Raw genomic sequence first — 15960 nt, 5'->3', positions numbered from 1 at the left:
CGATTTCGGATGGCCAATGAATGGATGAACTAAATTTTTTTATTGGAATACATTAGATGAATATTATATGTACATACATATGTACATATAACATAGGCAGGAATGAAAGATAGAAAAAGCTATCATCCATTGAATGATGACGAAGGCCTGACATAATTTATGATAATGGCGACTTCGTTTCAATTACCAAGACACTATGGAAATAAATGTGTACCGTTTTTCCCCGAAAATAAAACCCTGCTTTATATTAATTTTACACTCGAAAACTGCACTAGGGCTTATTTTCGGGTGTACCTTCTTACCTTTAGGTACATATACCGATAAAATCTTTTAAAATCATGGTAGGGCTTATTTTCGGGGTAGGTCATATTTTCGGGGAAAGACATGTACATATAATACATACATACGTTGCCGATATTGGTCGAGCAGGACCAATAAGGACTGAATTTCAAGCCACCCTTATTAAACTAGCATTAAATATATTATATACTAGTTGTTTTACCCGGCTTCGCTCAGTATTTGTAATATAAACAGCTTAAAAATGGCGAATCTAATATTAAATATTCATCTGTTTTTATTTTTTATTTATTTGAATCGAAAAAAATATATATCGAATAATCGTCATAGAAACTTTGATTTGTTTTCGACGCTATCAACAAACCTCACATACTTACATACATACATACATAGTTACAAAGTCTCTTTCGAAATTATATATTAGATGTATGTGAGTCGGGATCTTTACTTTAAAAATGTTTTTTTTTGACATATCGTTCGAAAAAATAGTTATTACGAAAAGATAAAATTTTAATTAAAAACTATTTTATGATGTTTTCTGCATTCAAGGAATTACTACTTTAAACCACTTTAAAATTATCATCTAATATATACTTTGTATGTAAGGTTTGTTAGGAACATCGAAAACAAATTAAAGTTTCTATGACGACGATATCGACATCGTTGAATTTTTTTTTTGATTCAAATGAAACAAATGAATGTTTACTCTAAGATTGTTTTGCCATATTTAAGCTGTTTATATTACAAATACTGAGCGAAGTCTGGTAAAACCACTAGTATTTTATAATTATATTATAATTAATTATATAAAAACATATTTTGGAAACAAAATTGTAGAAAGCTAAACAAAAACTATTCCTATCTCGGCCCACTGTATTCCTATCTCGACCCACCCAATATTATATTCGCTGTTGTTGAAATAAGAAAATTACAAAAGTGATGTAATAAAAGGTTTAGACTTTAAGAGATAGGTAAGAAAAAAATGGTCAACAATAGATTTCTTCGACTTTTATTTTAGTTACTCTCGTCTATGAAGATGAATTGAGGTGAGTTATTCTTTCATTTATAATATAGATTTCAAGAACGAGTCAAGGAGAACTATTATTGACTTTATCGGGTCTAATCAAGGCTACAATCGATCTGTATGTACACTCACATACATTGTCAAATTGTAGAACTGGACATGTGAAATAAGAAAGTCACGGAATGGGAACCGCGAACTGGTACGTAGCGTATGGAGAAGTCGTAAGGCAGATGGCGGACATTTCCTAACGGAAACTTATGAAAGAGAAGAAATAATGGTAGTTCATGGGGGAGTTCTTACACTTACAGCGAGAAACTAATAATTATAATTATATATGAAAACCAAATATATGTAAGTATGTACATACATATATGAAATTTCAATTCAGCTCAAATTGAGAATTAAATTTTAATACTGGTACTCAAGGTCGAGTCATTCTCGAGCAACATCTTATTAAACATTGCAACCATAAAACTGGCTTTTTCCAGTTTTTGAAATCCTTTTACTAAGTGATATTCTTATCATCAATTACAGATAAAAGTTTTATATTTATTTATTTATTTATATTAACATTTGTATCTACTATGTTTGTACCAAACTATTTTAGTGTGGTACAAACATAGTACATACATAGGTACAAACATTTTGAAGACCAAAAACAATATAAGTATAAGAAAAAAAACGAACGAGAGAAAACTACCACTTCCGGTGAAGAAATCTTCATCAAATTAATTGTATCACTTAACTTTGAGCTGAAACTTGTAGATATGAATTTTCAGAGAAAAACTTGAAACTCACTACTTCCGGTTGAAAATGTATTTTCTAAAATTAATTATATGTATGTATTTACTGTCCATTCAGTAGTTTAGAAGGGAAAAGAAAAGTGAAAGAATACGTATATTTATGTATTATGTACTTACAACATGTAAGAGGAGTTACAATACTTAAGTTTACAATAAATTAGTTGGATAAGTCTTAATAAAAAGTTGTAAAAAATGAATCACAATATATGTACATGCATATGTACCTACGTATATACGTATATGTATATGTATATGTACCTACATTGCTGCATATTATTACGTATGTACAGACGTACATGAGCTTATCTCAATTATATATATGTATGTATATATTTTCGGAACGTTATTTTAATTAATTTATGAATGAAACATTGCAAACGAGTTCAACGGTTTTTATTTTTTTTTATTACACATATGATATCTATATTTGCAATTGCAGTGCATTTTTTTACGCATTTTTTTATTCCACATTAGCATTGAACCGAGAACTCATCTTCATTTAAATTTTTACATTAATAATTTGAATGAAAACACGTTGAGAGAATATAATCGATTATGCACATTTTTTTTATACATTTACATTATCAGCTCAAGACATTTAGAAAACAAATCATGAATCGTAAAAAGAGCTAAATAATATATACAACGTCATACTTCACAAGAGGTAAAACTTTATTTTTAATAATTAATCAACTGGCTTTGAACATTTATAGCCAACACGTCTTAAATGAATTGTATCGTATAATATGCCTGCAGTGATGAATCTCAAGCAACAAATGTCGTTTTATGGCATTAGATTTCAAACGAAAGCCGGTACGTTTAGAGGTTATAAATTACTAGACGTCCAATCCGGTTTTAGAATTGGATCTGGGATTATTATCCAGATTTGTACGCCAAATATCTACATACTAATGAAGATTTGAATAAATACATACTTAGCATCATCATTTGATATATGAAACAATTCTAACTACATAGGGTTATTTACAGGTACATTTTCGAATACTACTTATTATATATACATTTATACGCAGTGAGTAGAAAGGCATTGATATATGAGTATGCAATATATTACGATACCTTAAAGGGAAATGTATTCATTAAAATAAACGAGATTAAATGAAAGCAATAGTACATTAATATTAATGAATGGTCTTTTTTTAGGCGGAACTAAATTCGTGTGTAATTATAAATTTATCATTATTAGATAGTTTCATTTCAAGAAGAGAATAAATAATATTTATATTTTTTCCGTTGGTATAAGGTCGTCAAGTGAACCTCGTAAAAATCGGGTTCACAATCATAATTGCGGGGTCAAACTTTGCCAAAAATCCTACACGATAACCAGACCATAGATACATTTGATTTTCGTGCGTACATAAGCCTAGCGTATATAAATATGTGCGGTTTGAAAAATATGGCCAGGTTCAAAGATCTTTGTTCTGCTTGGAATTCAAAACCTGATCCAGTATCCTGTGCCGTTGGCTTCGTCTACTCAACAGTGTTGGCCGTGTTTACATGACTGCTTGTATCCTTCTAGCACTTTTTCATTAACTTGGGCCTATTAACTTACATAGATTTGAAGCTATACGTATTAAATAGGATAAATTGAAATAAGGATAGAGAATATCTACCTGTAGGATAAGTACGTCAACGGATATCTTCTAGCATTGATAGCCTTTTAGACAGATAGAATGAGATGCTTCTACATACAATCTACGACCGTTACATTGACTCAAATATCAATTATCCCAACGACGTTACTTGAATATCAATATTCTTGAAACTTATACTGCTTTTTACATACCTCTTTTACGTTTTTTTGGTGATTTTAAGGTGAAACAAAATTTATTGAATGTGAAGCTTTCGTTCCAAAGTCATGCACTGATTTGAAAACCGTAATAAGAAACACCAAATTATATAGAAGTGAACGTGAGGTATTCCTGATTTAAATTACACACTTGTTGGTAAGCTCAGGTAAAAGGTAAGGCAAGCAATCAAGTATACTTATACGGAACGCCTCAAAAAATTAAGTTTCTCAAAGTGAAACATGACCAAATTAAATTCGAAACTTTCATGTTTGATGTATCCGTACGTCAAATGCATGTACATACAATGCCAAATCGTCGAAAATAATCATCATTGTTATTGCGATTAACGTAAATAGACACTTTTCCCGCCAAATCGGCTCGCATATGTTTCCCGCCAAAATCAGCTGACGCCATCCCACCGGTCATTATGCCGGTGTGGGTGTGTTGTGTTTTTTTTTCCTGGCGAAAAACCTTCTGCTTTGTTGTTCCTTTTATTTAGCCAAGATCAATACACTTGTCCCGAAAGATCTGGGTGTTTGGGCCATTTCCACTGGAATGCTGTCTCTCCAGGGCTCTCCAACTTTTTAATCCAATTCACAATTAAACATATAAGTGATATCGAAATGCATATGGAGTGTATACAGAAAAAATAAATGATTACTGAAAGTAATGCTATGTATATATTTTAGACGGGTAGCACAGCACACGTGTAGGTTATTGAACATCGAGAAATTTCTTCAGAACCGGTTATTTCAATATACAATCAAACAAACACTATTGGTTCTCATCAACTTGACACTTTAATGGCTCATATCAGTCAGGACTATTTTTGTTTGATTGATGAGTGTGTATACATATTATTGCTATTTTAAGATAAAATTTAGATTTTTCAGAAAATCTATTGCTTGCAGTTCCCTGTGGATGTCAGTCACTCCTGGGAAATGGCAGAGTATTTCTTGAAGCTCTGAAGACGACGTTATTCAATAGGAAAAATGGCGTTAGCGCACAGTCTCATGCGCCATAATCTTTTATTCAAATCTGACAACGGTCAGGTTGAATTAGCGGCATCCCTCTCTTGCATGCGACACTTGTGCAAGTGCAACAGAGATGCAAAGCGTGCAGACGAAGCATTCCATTGAAAGCCCGCACAACAAGAGACCGCCACCTTCCGCGGTGAGCTTTTTGTGAAAAAAAGAAGAGAAGAGAACCTCCTCGGTAATTTCTCAGAAGATCACCTTTATCTACTGGTTTGGAAATACCTCCATTATCAGCTGTTACCTGTTGTTGTGTACACACTCACATAACAGGACTGCACATATACACAAACACATCCACAAGAAAAGTATTGGAGTCCTGATGGGACATTTGAGTGTTAATAAATCTTACAACTTTTGACAATCATATGTTTCCATTGGTACTCAAATTTATAATACCTAAATGTCCTAGAAAAAAATATACACATATATACAACAGTTCCTGAAATCAAATGTGGATTGTTTATATCAAATTATTAGTAGGAGAACGATTGGATGTACCGGTTTATTAATTACATATTGACCGTTGTAATGTAAATCATTAAAATTAAATAATACTGTATTAAAAAAAATATTTCGCAATTTTCGGGGCATGTATTGTCATTGACATGCCTCAAAATAAAGACATGCCAATTATTTTACGTAACTTGCGACACAAAAACACGAAATTGGTACATACGCATCAAAACGTGTAATCACAGTGTATAAAAAGCCCATTGGTAAAAAAGCGAAAATGCCGCACCCGTCTCGTTGCAAGAAATATCGTTACATATATTACGATACGTATTCGATAGGTAAAACATGTATTGTTTAAACAATAAATCGATGTTTCAACACTCGGAGAGTATTCATGAATTATTTATTTATTTTATTCATATGAGTGTTTAAGATTACATTCAAATTAAACTCAAAAGGGGACCAAAGAGGCTTCAACGATTGTTGCTTTCACAGGTGAATGTGCGTGCATACCCACTGAAAAATCGTTCCATTGATCGCCTTTGAAAAGCCCTAAAAAGTTGTCGCAAACGAAACATTTCAATGCAAAGCCTCCAAAGGCCGTACCGAACCTGTAGGATTCTATTCACGATCTCGCCATAAAAACCCCAAAACGAGCTTCATCTATAAAAGTGTCATCTCAAGTTTTATGACCGACAAAATTTTATAACAGATTTGATTCACATCGCTACATACATATTTTGTAAAAGAACTAGGTATTAAATTTTATTTATTTATTCGGTTGATATCATTCGGATGAGAGTAAATATATTGAAATGGCAATTGGGCGGGTCACATAGCTAGAAGAACGATATACATATGTAAGTGATCGAATGGTACCCGAGGGAATATAAAAGGGTCCGCAGGACAGGTGGGTGGATGATATTAGAAAAATGTATGGGATGAGATAGATGAGAGTTGCCCAAAAAAGAGACGAGTGGACATGATGATGATATATTTATACGAAAAATGTACTGGAGTAAGGAAAATTCTGACGTGTGTCCATTTTATGTACATACATACATACATGTTACATTGATTTCATAGTAGTAGTGAAAGTATACTTTCAATGGCGTTTTAGGGAATTCATATTCCGAAATTTTACATTTCCTTCGTATACTTCTATTAAAATTGTGTCTTCTTCTTCTACCTCCAACAAAAGTTTTTCGATATCTTATTCAGTGTATAAATGTTTAATTACATTAGAAGGTAATTTGATAATGTTTAACCAAATTTTACAGTTTGTTCAAAGATAGCTTCACGTGGGGACCGTTTATTTACTGAATGTAATTTCCAATTTTTCATAAATTTCATAATTCTAGCATCTAAGTTGACAGCAAGTTTTCAATGTCCTGATTTGTGTGATATGCTTTCACCGACAGAGTTGGAGAAATTATACTTCTACTAGTATAATTTCACTGGGGAATACAGATTCACTGTAACATACATATAAAATCTTATATATATATATATATACAAGATTTTATATGTATGTTACACTGAAAACAACATCTATCTTAACCTTATTTTCTGCCAAAGGCTGCAAACACGTCATAAATAATTTATTTATTTAACATACTTGGGGGAGGCGGCAAAGCCGATAGACCCAAGGGGTTTGACTTATAAGTGCATATATATAAATGAAATGAGAAAAAAGAAATAAAATAAAATACAAAGAGATAAATAAATAGAACAGTAAATTGATAACTAAAACATAGATATAGAAAAGGAAGAATTATAAAAACCATTTAAGTCTAAGAAAGACATCTAGCTTGTTTTTAAAAATATTAAGGTTTTCAGAAATAAGCACTCTATTGGGAAGACAATTCCAAACATTAACCAAAGTTATGATCAAATTCGATGGATGCTTTTCGCACAAAAATTTGTTCACTATTGTCAATTTCTTAAAAAAAACCATGTTTTTTTGCTCTCTTGCTTTGAATACTAACGGAGCGATTTATTTTTATTTGAAAAGCATCCATCGACCGCCTAAAACTATGTAGCTATGATTCATAACTTGGTGAAATTGAGTTTTATCATCTCCATAAATATCAACAAAACAAATCAATTTAATTTATTTCTTGATAATATTAGTAAAATTCTTTGGAAAAGTACTGGAGTGTTCTCCGCCTTGAAAAAAAGTACAGTGAGCTCTGGTTGTGACTTCATTGTACTGCTGTTTAAAGAGATTTTCTATAGATGTAAAATACTTATTAATAGGACTAAAGCTGGTACCAGCACAAGAAAAACATTATGTTACCCGTTTCATATTCATGAAAATCTTCTTTTGACTTGTTAATACCTGAATGTTTCTGTCAATTGTTGCTTCTGAATTTATAATACAAGTTATACAGTGTGTAAAATATATTTATTTAAATTATTTTTAATTTGTTGAACGGTTAAAACAAATGAAGTTAAGAAAATTCGAAATGACAACACGGGTAGAATTGTTCCTGGTAGTGGAAATGTCATTTATTTTAATATATGGAAACATCTCAATAATTGTTAAATTTCTAACAAAATATTTAATATTATCCAAATCCTACTGGACGCTTTTAGTAGATACTACCTATGTTAGATAAAGAGCTTCTTCACTAGATGCATCTAATCGCCGCAGGACTTGGTATTGGTAACCGTTACGAACGTTGTGCTCCAGTGGTCTTATCAACCTGCAGAAGACCGTTGTTGCTTGATATGTACTACATTTATATAAGTGATCGTTGTTTTCGTTCATTTGTCTTGTCTTCACGAAGAGACCGGTTTTTTGTTCGAAACTGCATCCCGACCGCATCACGCACCTTTGTGCATGCAATTCGATCTATTGATCTCAATTACTCGGTCATTTGGTTCTCACGGTGCTTTTTTATCGTCGGTGCAATGCTTGTGGCTGTATGTACTCTTTCAATATTTCGATAAACTCGAATGAAGCAACAATCGTACGGCAGCACGAAGGACGATGGGTAGATTACCTGCGGAAAAGTTCAATTGATTCAATTGTATGAGCTGTGGTTTAAACTTTATAACATTACGTCGGTAATTGCGACGAAGAATACTGAATACATTTTTTTCGGTAGCGATAGGGTTAATGACGAAATTGCTGTTCAAGACAGCCCAAACGAGTCGATTAACGAACTAATTTCAAAAATGGACATGCACGTCTCTCTGATGAATGAAGAATGCAGTTCATTCTCGTTCTGAATCCTTGTACGTATGTATCAGCATTTCGCCGAATTTATATTTTTCAACTATCAGCGGTTGTGTAATAATTTATTAATAGTTTTGCATGCTTTTTGATGGTTCTGCGACGGTCACATTTTTGTTCAATGACTTGTGTCAATATTTTTTTATAGCACAATGCTGTGCAAGTGTATCATCTTTAATGACATGATGTTTTTTGCATCATATTTTTTTATAGATGTTTTAGAAGTAAACCACATATTGAACAATACGAAGACGTTTCTGGCTATTTTGGAGCACCGAGACGAATGTTTAGGGTGGGTGTGGTATACCCAGCGTGAGGTAGAGGTTGGTCGAGGGTCATTAAGGTTAGATTTTATCTCACCAGAGCAGGTAACAACATCACCACGTAGAATCTGTTCTTTTTATTGTGGACCGCGTCGTCATAGAATAATAGCCACTAAACCTTTACAAGCAAGACTATACATTTTTTCTTTTGAAATAATAGAACTACACTACACTATCTTGACAGCATACGATGAATATGTGAACGTGTAAATATGTTAATTTAGTTTTGAGACGATCCAATTCATAGTGTGATGTTAATTTTGAGGCTTAACAACCCCAAATTGTGTGTTTGGGAAGAATGAAGCCAGTATTGATTGACGCCTGCTGCAAATATTGCATGGGGAATACGATGAAAGGCCGCTTGATTGGTATCAGAGGGATGTGTTATGAATGCACAATAAAGATTAACATGGCTAACACTCTTTTTTTTATTATTATGTGATATGTGTACACAAACGATATTGGATTCAATACACGAATGTTTTTTTTCAACATTATTCATACGTGTATGTATTATATACATATATATGATACATAAATCGGTTTGAAAATTGACAAAATTTAGTTAATAAATCTAACTTTCAATTTGATTTACCTCGGAGGGACTTGATTCCCTTCTACTCTCAATGGCATTGAAAACGTTAAAGACCGTAGATTCAAAATAAAAATAGAACATGAAAACCTCGTCATAGTATAATTTACTCTTGAGTTACCACCTGGACTTGAAACGTGTTATTCGATCATACGAAAGTAATTTAACCCTTCCACCCAAGACAAGACCAAAAAAAAGAGTTTTTTTTAGATCTAATGGTTCTTCTAAATTATTTTTTTTATTACAACGAAGGACCACAGGCAATTAAAGGTCAAAAAAAGGCCCACAGTGTGTGGGAAATTTTTGACCGTTCCTACGGCGATAACCGACATTACATGAAGGCTTTTCTCCTAGGAGTAGCAATTCAGACTCTGTCTTAGTATAAGTTTTGGTAAACGGTCGGTTCCCATTTCCCAGAAGTGAATGTGAACATATGAATATATACATAATACAAAATACAATAGAACGTCCTCAAACAGGTTTGGTTGTTCGTTGTATCGGTGACGACTACGTACAATATTTGCTCGTGAAAAAAGGCTGGAAATGAAATGTTTATGTATGTAGTATATGTACATACAGTACACTCCATGTGACCAGTTGTCCAATGTCAAAAGTGCAAACAACGGGTCAGATAATTTTTAAAAGTCGTGGAAATAACCACTGTCGACACGCCGTCCTTTCAAAACTGATCCCATACCCACGGTATGCCAAAAGCAATTCGGCTGAAAAGACGGCTAATGCAGCTGTTTTGATATACATAGATAAGCAACGTCCATCACAAGATGAGACTGATCTTAATTAGGAATCTTAAATTTTAATCATATTTACATACATATGAATGTATCGCGATACTGAATATAGATAGCTGTAAAATATATTCCAATGGATATATTTGATAATATCATGTCTCATATGGCCTTAATCTTCTGTATGATATAGATTTTAGTTAATTTTAATTAAAAACAGCAAGTTTAGAGCGATTTGAACCGCTTGCACATATCCGTCTAAACGGGGGCGTATTTAAATAGGGTAGATAAGCAGCAAGCATGGATGATATCAGACGGAAGAGACGGAAGGTCGCGTGAGAGCGATTCGATGCATTGTGTTCCGGGAGCATCTTGGTTGTTTCCTTGGGGGAAACTGGGGTGGCTGGGATGGGGTGCCAAAATGGGGTGAAAGCCTCACAGCTGCTCCGCCAACACAGCTGCTGCACCAGATTGGCACAAACGGTCGTTCACCCTTTGACAGATTCTTGGCGAATTTCGCACACGAGGACATTGGCTACCGAACAAGCATCCCCCAAGTCAGACAATCCGGAAGAATACAGATCCGTGAAAGGTACGCTATAAATATCACAATAGAATTGGTTCAGAGAGAACTTATGTTGCCCAACTGCTATAATTTACGAGTAAATACTTGCAAGTAAACTGCAAAAATATCGATCAAGAACTGCAAGTAAAACTGCTAAAAATATCGATCGAAAATTTTCAAACTGAATTTAAATTTTCAGTTTATATACATGTAGGTATTTATAACTATGTTCATATGTACATACAAAGATTAAGCAATATATATGTATAATATGAATGATGAAACGCTCAACCAGAGACTGCTCTTTCAATTCAAATTGAATGAATTGAATTATTTACATGATAAGATTCAACGTGCTACAATATCAATCATGAAAGAGTGCAACATGAATCCACTATGTTGATTAACAATTATCTTGATAAATCTGAGCATATTTACATACAATGTACGTAATATAAAAATGTGTCAACTGCACAGCTGATTGTAAATGTCAGTTATTATAATTAAAACAGGAAAAATGCACCGCGTGTGAAATTTTTTTCTGATTAGTATCAATCTGTATACGTTATTTTGTTCTAATTTTTTTAAATAAATTTGTTTAAAAAAAGTATATAGACATTTCATTAGAAATATAAATATGTCGGGGCAAAAAAGGGTATCTCTAATGCTGTATCCAACGTGGTGGGTTGATTATGAATATGTTCAAGTTTTGTATGATTTGTGATGTTATGAAGAATGCATATGTATGTATGTAAAACAAAAATAGTAATAAACACAATAGGGCAGACAGTAATATTATAATAATAAATGGTAAATGAGGGCTTGTAAGATTATGTCGAGCGAATTGTTGAGGGCAGATGCGTGGAATGGGCCCGTTTGAAAATAATTGTGATCCGCTTTTGCTTTGTAAAAGTGTTGGTGCAAAAAGGAAAATGTCACATTTTTTTATGTACACATATCGAACATACTGAAAAAATATATATGGGCCACAAATAAGGGGAAGCGTACGATAAGGGTCATGGGAATTTGGGTGCCGAAGGGACGGTCGTTGAACTCTTTATCTGTGACACCCCTCTTACAGACTGCAATGAAGACTTTTGAAATTTTCAGTACCACGTGGGTAGATTCGTGTAATCTAAAGTCAGATGGGTTGCGTGACGCTGGATTTATAATTTTTCAACGTCGACTCAGTTTGTTAGGGGATGTGCCAATGAGGACGGACAAATTGGCGGAACCTCGAGATGATGATGATGATGGTGTAATCAGCACTGTACCAGCATGGCTGTATGCAACTCGATATGTAAAACAGGTCGGTCGGTGTCGGGTTCTTATCCCGCACACGAAGGAAACAGGAAGCTTAACCGTGAAATCTGTCTCTTGTGAATGATTTTTGCGTTAACGCCAAATTCATAAAATATTACAACGTTTGCCATCTGTCGAAATATCCGGCGTCCAAGAGAACGCTGTTTATAGTTTTTCTTTTTCTTCAAAAACTCAAATTTCACAAGGATGGAGATAAGATAGATAGGTTTAATAATTTTACAGTCTATATGGTTGAAAAACAGTCTCTATAACATTGTTTTGTCATTCTTTCATTTAATTCAACATCAATTCTAATTTTATCAATTCATTTCAAAAACACTTTTTTGAATATCTTCAATCCAATAGTTTAGTTATATATTCTGCACATTTCAACCTCTATAATGCATTCAAAATGTAAAATTTTTTATTAACAAATCTATCCTACTTAAAATATCCGCATTAATTCCTATGTATGTATGTACTTTCCACCTCAGAAGGCAAATAGGAAAGTACTAGAGAATAAAAGTTTTTTCACACACAACGAATGGTTTTTTTTTATATTATATGGATACATAAGGGAATCGGAATTGAAATTTGAACTGAAGAAGGAATCCGTAACCGGAACCGAAAAAGGAATCCTGGACCAGAACTGAAAAAGGAATCCAGAATCGGAATTGAAATCAGAACCGGTAATAGGAACTGAAATCAGAACCGGAAATCGGAACTGAAATGGGAATCGGAAATCGAAACTGAAATCGGAATCGGAAATTGGAATCGAAATCTGAATTGAAAACGGAATCGAAATCAGAATCGATATCGATATGGTCATCATAGCAAATTAGATTTTTTCGATAACGTCAGGAATTCTACGAACCTAACCTTACATAATTACATACAAAGTCTCTTTTGAAATTACATATTAGATATGATGTCTTTCCATTGATTTGATACCCCTGAAATGTAATAGCATGGATATAGAGTAAGTCGCATGTTCACACGCTCTTTGCATTGACACTGCTCCGATTAACAGTTAATCACCGATACCAAATGATGAAAATTACGAAGACGATACACGTTTGATACATAAGTTCGAATGTCAACACCATAAGTACATACACAAAACGTTTAGATGATTACATATTAAGTTTTCACCATAATATATTTATACGCAATTTTTTTTGTAAGACTTTTTTTTGAATGACAGTATATTATGATAGTATGTACATATATTATTATATTTTTGCATTCCAGGGATGATGATTCCGAAAACTTTTTTCGATTTCTTATCCTAATTAGAAACTTGGGTTGATATTACGAGTCAACGCCGTTATTTATTGACGTAGCTTTAAAGCCACGTCAATAAATAACGGCCCTATCGATTTTATAACAACCAACACCCTATTTTATATCATCGGTCGATTTATGCGGAGCTTTTGTCGATACGTTTCCACATTTTGAAGAATAGTTTATTTGACTTTAGCAAGAACTTTGCAATGGTCGTAGCTTTTTTTTTGTACAGGAAATAAAACTAGAAGTGACATGGCTGCATGTTTAAAACAAGTTTTTTTTTATTATTATAAGCGATTTCAAGTTTTTTAACCTTTTTGATTTCATTCATGAGTGTATGTAGCGAGAGGTGAGCTTGTAGTGTGATGTAGTAATGATACGCCAATTTCTATCTAATGGTTGTTAGCAGACTTCTCACGAACTATTGAATCATTTCCGTCATAGTCTCGAACTGCTAAATTCCTCAACGTCCGTTGGACGTTCAACAATTACACGTGTAAACAACTATGGCGTCTGTGCACATGCGAAAGCTCCCAATTATTAAATTTAATCAACATCTGACAGGTGTTTCGATCGAATCAACATATATATTTGATATTAAATCTGATTATTCTATTGAATCTCATTAAATCTGATAATTCGCTAATGAATTTATTAACATATGTACATACATATCAGTCAGCTGTAAAATTTGAATAAAAAGATAATGAATATTTATATAATAGTAAACAGGTGCACACATTTCTGCACTTGATAAAAGGTGAACACCGTTTACTGTCTGTACGAACTATCAGTGTCAGTTGACAGATTGCGGATGCGCATTGTAGATATTACGTCTCCATAAATGTAGATACTCCATTATGTATTAGATATTTACTATTCATCATTATCATCATTCACAACTATTCGTCATCCACTGCTGGATGAAGGCTTCGACAACACCTTACTATTCGTCTCTGTCCTGAGCAACTTTCGTCCATCTCATTCCACATTTTTTTCTAATTTCATCCACCCATCTCATTCCACATTTTTTTATAATTTCATCCACCCATCTCCCTTGTGACCTTCCTTGCACCCTTTTACATTCTATCGGGTACAATTCAAGCACTTCTTTCGGCCATTTATCGCCCGGTCTTCTAGCTACGAGACCCGCCCATTGCCATTTCAATTTCTTTGCTCTCACCACGTATTACGTTTTGTATCTCTCCTTGTTATGCGAGTCATACATCGTTCCATACTTCTTTTAGTGCACTGGACCTTATGCAGCATTCTGGCTTTCAATGTCTATGTTTCGAATTCATACGTGATCACTGACAAGCATGATTGTGGAGTCGGAGTTGGAGTTGTGGAGTCGGGGTCGTGGAGTTGGGGCATTTCAAGCAGAGTCGGAGTCGTAAGAATATAGAAGAGTCTTGTAAAAAAAAACTTACAAGAGTTATTGTGTGTATGTCCGCGATGGCTTCTGTAAAAAAAATCTCGAGTTAGAATTTTTACATGGTCGCAAAACTTCATCTATTGTTACTACGTACATAGATAAAGTAAAATCGCCCAAAAACGGGAACGGAAACGGGAATGAGTGGCATTGCAACGCAATAATTTCAAATGTGTTCGCGTCGCCACCTGGGTTGCTAGGGTAAACAATTGAATAACTTCCGACAAATTATCATTACTCTAATTCAATTTGATTATTGAGTATTAATTTGAAACTGAAGCATTCACTTATTGAAACACATTGAGAAACGGGAACGGGAATTGCTTGCGTTATTGTGGCATTACAACGCATGCCGGGTTCACCTAGTTTCTTTATAAAAATCATGAATTTAAATTACATTATATATAAAATCGTTGAATTGCACGTATTTTGATGTGTTGTGGCCAAAGCCGATATTTTCCTCTGTCTCGAACTCCATTATTTTTATATTCTCATTGATTTATTTGTGTAGGAATGTAGGAAATTCATACACATATACTTAATTTTTATTTAGACCTATTTAATTACCAATAATTCAATAAATTGGGTTACCTATCAATTTTTGATTTTTTCAATTCCTTTATTTTTATATATGTATTTTGAGTAATTGAATCACATTGCGATCGCCCAGAAGACAATTTTTACCATGAAAATCGCGAATACGGAATATTTGGCACTCGAGTTCTCGTTAGTATGATAGACTTTTCGACTGCCAGATGTTCCGTTATAGAGATTTTAGTGATTTTTGGGCGAGCGCTTCATGACCAATAATTACTGAACCGTATTTTGATACTCGCTATTATTTTAATTACTAACAATTTTACAGGTTGGCAAAAAAAGTCGATGTGACTAAAATACATTGACACATTGATCGAAGATCTTTTTTCTTCAGGCTCAATGGCATTTTAGATTTGAATACTGCATTCATTCTCCCAAATGCACTCCATCCTAATTTCACATTGGAGACGAGAAGAACTAGAGGTGACTTAATCGAAGTCTATAAAATTC

This window comes from Arctopsyche grandis, chromosome 3, assembly GCF_051622035.1.
Source record: "Arctopsyche grandis isolate Sample6627 chromosome 3, ASM5162203v2, whole genome shotgun sequence".
NCBI classification, from domain to species: Eukaryota; Metazoa; Arthropoda; class Insecta; order Trichoptera; family Hydropsychidae; genus Arctopsyche; species Arctopsyche grandis.
The sequence above is the reverse complement of the archived record's forward strand: the minus strand, read 5'-3'. Positions refer to the sequence as shown.